Raw genomic sequence first — 5,368 nt, forward strand, 5'->3', positions numbered from 1 at the left:
TTTTGAGTTGGAGTCTCACTCCGTCACCCAGACTGGAGTGCAGTGGCCACTCCCGGCCACCACAGCGACCTGCTGGGCTCCGGCGATCCTTCTGCCTCAACCTTCCAAGTAGCTGGAACTACAGGCGGGAGCTGCCATGCCTGGCTAATTTTTGATGTAGTATAGAGACGAGGTCTCGCCAAGTTGCACAGGTGGGTCTCAAACCCGCGGCTCAGGCAATCCACTCGCCTCGGCCTCCCAAAGTGCTGGGAGTATAGGCTGAGCCACTGAGCCCGGCCGACAATCAAATTTTTTAGGTGACAAAAATCTGAGAGGAGTATCTAAAAGGTTGGATGTCTCAATTCATACTTTAAAAACAGTTTGACAGACCAGAGTCAATTAAGTCCAAATTGAACCTTAACTCAAGTTTCAATAATTAATTAGGTGAGTATACTGCTAAACAACTTCTGACTTAGTTTACATTAAAAAAAAAAAGTAATAGTGCTTGAGTCAACCACAGACTCAGAACGAGCCAGGAGCATAATGTGGTTGCCACAAACATGAGTGCAAGCCCAAAATGGATTAATAGAAGTAGCATGTTCAGGAAGCTATACCACCACTGTTATCTGTTCTGGTTCAGTCTTGACTGGAAGGAGTTGTGTGTGGTTTTTGAGTCTTAAAAAATCACTTTAAAAAGGACATATTCATAAGTTCCCTTTTCCTTCACAAAGTTTGCCCTCCATTTCTGATACACTGTTGAAAATGTATAGAGAATTTTTATAATCAGTCAGCTAAAAGACGTTTTTTCTAATGATTACCATAAACATTTATTTAAAGTAATATGTCTGCAAGCAAATAATTCTTAAATTTTATGTTTTAGGTTTAACCATCTTCATAAAAACACTTTGAGGATAGCTGCATCCAGAGAGTTCAACTACATGATTACTTCTTCGCCCATGCTTCTATTTCTTTTCTTTCCTGAATAATCTCTTTCAATCTAGTATTCAATATTTTAAAAAAATCAATATTAAGGAGACATGGAAGTCAAGACAATCAATTTTTTTTTTTTTTGAGTTGGAATCTCACTCCGTCGCCCAGACTGGAGGGCAGTGGCCGCTCCCGGCCACCGCAGCCTCACCTGCTGGGCTGCGGCGATCCTTCTGCCTCAACCTTCCAAGTAGCTGGAACTACAGGCTCATATCTTTCAGATATGGTTCCAGGTAGAATCTATCCTCTTCATATTTGGTCCGTCTTGCCCTTTAGGCAAGATCTGTTGCCTATGGTCAAGTCCAGTGCTCTCTCAGTGTGAAACATCCTGTCATTATAAAGGTTCTCAGGAAGCCTTCTTATGGCTGCTTTTATATCTTCATCCTCATATATTGTATCATCCCATGTTAACCCCAACTTATTGAATCCTGCAGCATTGTGATACCGTTTTCGAATTCCTTCAGGCCACCGGCCTGATACTGCAACAGTCGTCCTGCCAGTCATTTTGACCGGAGAGCAAAATGTTGCCTTCTCTAAAAGAAGCTTTAAATCATGACCTGGACTTAAGGCTCAAAAACCAAGATGCTCAAGGGTATGAATTCGTCTTTATTTTTCTAGACTTTGTCATGACATCCCATAGACTCCACCATTCTGTTCTTGCATTAGATCCATGACACGAGATTGTGTCTTCAGTCTTTTCTTCAGTTAATGATCTCTCCCCCTCTGGAGTTGTGAATATTCTTTTGAATGTTGTCCTCAGTTCCTTTGGTTCTTGAGAATTCATCTACTCTTGTGGTTTACAATGTCTTACTTCCTGGAGAACCTAGAAATCTGTAGATGCCTCTTGTGTTCTCAACCTTCAGTTCTGTGTTCCAACTATTTAGGCAAAATGGGCATAGGTTAGGAGGGATTAAATGTATTTAGCAGTTTTAGCTATGTTCTCTCATTTAATTCCTACAATGACCCTGTTTGGTTTAGGTATTAGCATTTTTCAGATGTGGACACTGAGACTCCGAGTGCCCAAGTTTCAGATGTGGACACTGAGGCTCCGAGTGCCGAACTTTTATAGAAAAATAGGTTGGTGATCTGCACCTTAGTCTTCTGGGTCCCATTCCAGAGCCCTTTCTACCACAGCATAGCTGCCTCTCTTTTGAAACATGTGATCTGTACTCAGCATTTATTTATTCACTCCATTCATTTACTTAGGTAAAAACATTGCAAGTCTACCATATTTCAGGAGCTACACTAGGGACAGAGGATACAGAAATGAATAGGACACGGGCCCTTCTTTTAGAAGCCAACGATCTAATAGAGACGAAAAAGGCAGATGACAGAACAAGGTGAAAAGTCTCTGATGTTCTATGGAATGAACACTTCACCAAAGATAATCTGGGAAGACAGTCAGGAAGAGGTATTTAGGGAGTCTTGAAAGAACAGTAGAAATCTGACTCCCCATTCTGATAGGTCCATACCTTTTATTTTATTTTTCATGTTTCTATGTCTTGTCTTCCTCCCTGCTGCGTGTATAGGCACAGTAAGCCCTCAAGTGAAAACTACAAAGAGGACTGTGGCTGGAATGCCATAAAGAATCCATGCCCAATACTTATATAAAAATCTCTATACATCAAACAGATGGTCGTTCATTCCCCAAACTGGACTACTCATCGGTGTGAGCTATTTCCTCCCTTCTCTGTATGGGAAGAAATGATGTAGTGGTGAAGTTGAGCAACTCGTGTAAGGTCACACAGAATTTGGTGTCAAAACCCTGAGCAGGGTCTGCTCCCTGGGCTCCCCATCTTTCGTGCTCACCTTTGCGCCTCTCAACATCTGAATGTGCCCATCTCTTCCAGAACAGTTGGAGACAGAGTCTGAGCCAGAACAGAACAGCATTTCATCACCATGGGTGAGAGGAAGAGTCCACAAAAGTGCATCCAGTGTAGAGATGCTAATGGTCTATTAGGAGCTCCCAATTCTAGCAATTTCTTACCACCTGGACATTAATGACTGCAATTAGTTATCCGCCTTGGTTTGACCCTGGAAAAACCTGCCAAGTGCTGTCCTGCCCTATAAAAAAACCACTTTGCTGCCAAAGAGAAAAAGGCTGTGTTTTTTTTTTTTTTTCTTTTGTCACTGAATTCATAGAGGGGGAAGCCGTTCTCTCAAATAGGTCTGGAATTTGAACTTTCATAAAAGGCACCTTATCTCCTGCCTTTCTCGTATGTCTTCATCTGTTCTATTGACTCTCTTTGATGGAATATACCAGCAGGCGCTGCAAAGTGCTTTTTAATACTTTAGTAAACAGTCGAGAGAGAAACCTCATTACAGATAAAGTGAGAAGTGAAGTTGGACAGCCCATTTATCTTACTCAAGATGAAATAAGGGCGATTGTTCAATTAGGCTAAAATAAAATCTCTCATGTTTCCTTCCTAATGTCTTGTTTGGGGGAGGGGTTGGGGGGAGAAGTGAATGGCAAGATGAGTAAGCTTCCGAAATATTGTCCAAGAGTGTGACAACAGACTGTGCTGGGCGTTTCGGGGAAAGGAAGGAGCTTCAGCAGCTGCTGCGACAGAAGTCGCGGTGCACTGACTTCTGCCAGCAGGAAGGAGGGACATGAGGTAGCCAGGGGCCCATCAGAGAGAGCCAGTCAACTCCTTTCTCCATCCCTGCTATGGAATGAACTCTTCGCCAGAGATATCTGGGAAGACAGTCAGGAAGAGGTATTTAGGGGGTCTTGAACGGACAGTAGAAGTCTGACTCCCCATTCCAATAGGGCCATACCTTCTATTTTATTTTTCATGTTTCTATGAAAACTTTCACTAGTACCCCTCAGACACGGAAAAGGGGAGAGGGGCAGGAGGCAGAGAATTCTCAGTGGGACTTCAAGAAGAGTTAAGAGTGAATGTGCCCCGGGCCTAAAATGCAAGAAGACTGTACTTTAGCCATTAAGCATAGCAGGTTTTTAATGAGGATGGAGAGAGAGAAAGGGATTCTGGGGTCGGGAAAGGATGGTGGCAGAGGAGGAAAGAAAGAACATTTGTTTTGTAGCCCAAAGCTGGCACTTGGCTATTTCTCAGCCTTCTAGGCTGGTTATGAGAATGTTTTAATTTTTTTCCCCCTCGGACATACATGCTGATTCTAAAAAAAAGGGGGGGAAATCCCACTTTTGCTTCCAGACCGTTAACATGGTGAAAGGTTAAGATGTTTGCTGGGAGATACTTTTTCCCCCCACTTTGTTTGAATCAGATCAAGATTACCCTGAGATGTCTGAGGCATTAAAAAAAAAAAAAAAAGAAGAGAGAATAAAGGCCAAAGCTCTAACTCACTCATTTGATGATTTAGACCTTTTAGGTACAAATATCCCTCCTTGTCCTCAGGTGCTAGTCTTGTTTTATATATGATATCCATGGTCATAGGGACTTGGAGTGCACTCTCTGCACTATGAGTTCAGTGTTTTTCTTTCTTTCTTTCTTTCTTTTTTGAGTTGGAGTCTCACTCACTCTGTCGCCCAGACAGGAGTGCAGTGGCCGCTCCCGGTCACCACAGCCTCGACCTGCTGGGCTCTGGCGATCCTTCCGCCTCAGCCTTCCAAGTAGCCGGAATTACAGGCATGTGCTACCATGCCTGGCTGATTTTTTTATTTATTGTGGAGATGAGGTTTTGCTGCCCAGGTGGGTCTCGAACCCGCGGGCTCAGGTAATGCACTCACCTCAGCCTCCCAAAGGCGCGGGATTACAGGCTGAGCCACCGAGCCCGGCTCAGTGTTTTTCTTAAAAGTGTATTGGAGCCAGGCTATGTGGCTCACGCCTGTAATCCCAACTGCCTGAGAGGCTGAAGTGGAGGATCACTTGAGGTCAGGAGTTTGAGGCTGCAAGGAACTATGATGGTGCCACTGCACTCCAGCCTGAGTGACAGAGTAAGACTGTCTCAAACAAACAAAAACCTACAACAACAGCAGAGGGATTGAGTATATGACCTTAAGGAGTCTTCTAAAACTAGGAGATCGGAAAGCTGGTACGCTCTAATGCTATGACATCAAGGCATACATCCCAGTTTATGTGAGGTCTCCCTGTGGAAACCTCAGGGCAGCAGTCTTCAACCCAAAGGAAATGCCTACTCCTTGGAGGAGAACAAATACTTCTCCATAAGGCCCTTAAATTAATTTTAGGAAAATTAATTTTTAGATTTTTAATTTTTTAAAAATTTTAATCAATATTTTGTATTATGATATTGTGGGGTACAGTTAAGGGTTAGGTATACAAATATGCATTGTTCAGGCACGCTTGTTGATAAGAGGTGTCTCCCCACCCCCAGACAGATATTGACTACCATTAATCCCATCTCCCTTCCCCTCCCCCCCATAGTTTCCCACCACTGTCAGTCATTTTCTTATAGTATTACGTTG

At 43.2% G+C, this 5,368-nt stretch overlaps 1 pseudogene; it reads right to left on the reverse strand.

Annotated features, from left to right (window-relative positions):
* Positions 1 to 921: 921 nt before the first annotated feature.
* LOC103259367 lies at positions 922 to 1,470 on the reverse strand (annotated as a pseudogene).
* Positions 1,471 to 5,368: the final 3,898 nt, after the last annotated feature.

Source organism: Carlito syrichta, unplaced genomic scaffold (genome assembly GCF_000164805.1).
Source record: "Carlito syrichta isolate Samal-C Ts95f unplaced genomic scaffold, Tarsius_syrichta-2.0.1 Scaffold302623, whole genome shotgun sequence".
Classification (NCBI taxonomy): domain Eukaryota; kingdom Metazoa; phylum Chordata; class Mammalia; order Primates; family Tarsiidae; genus Carlito; species Carlito syrichta.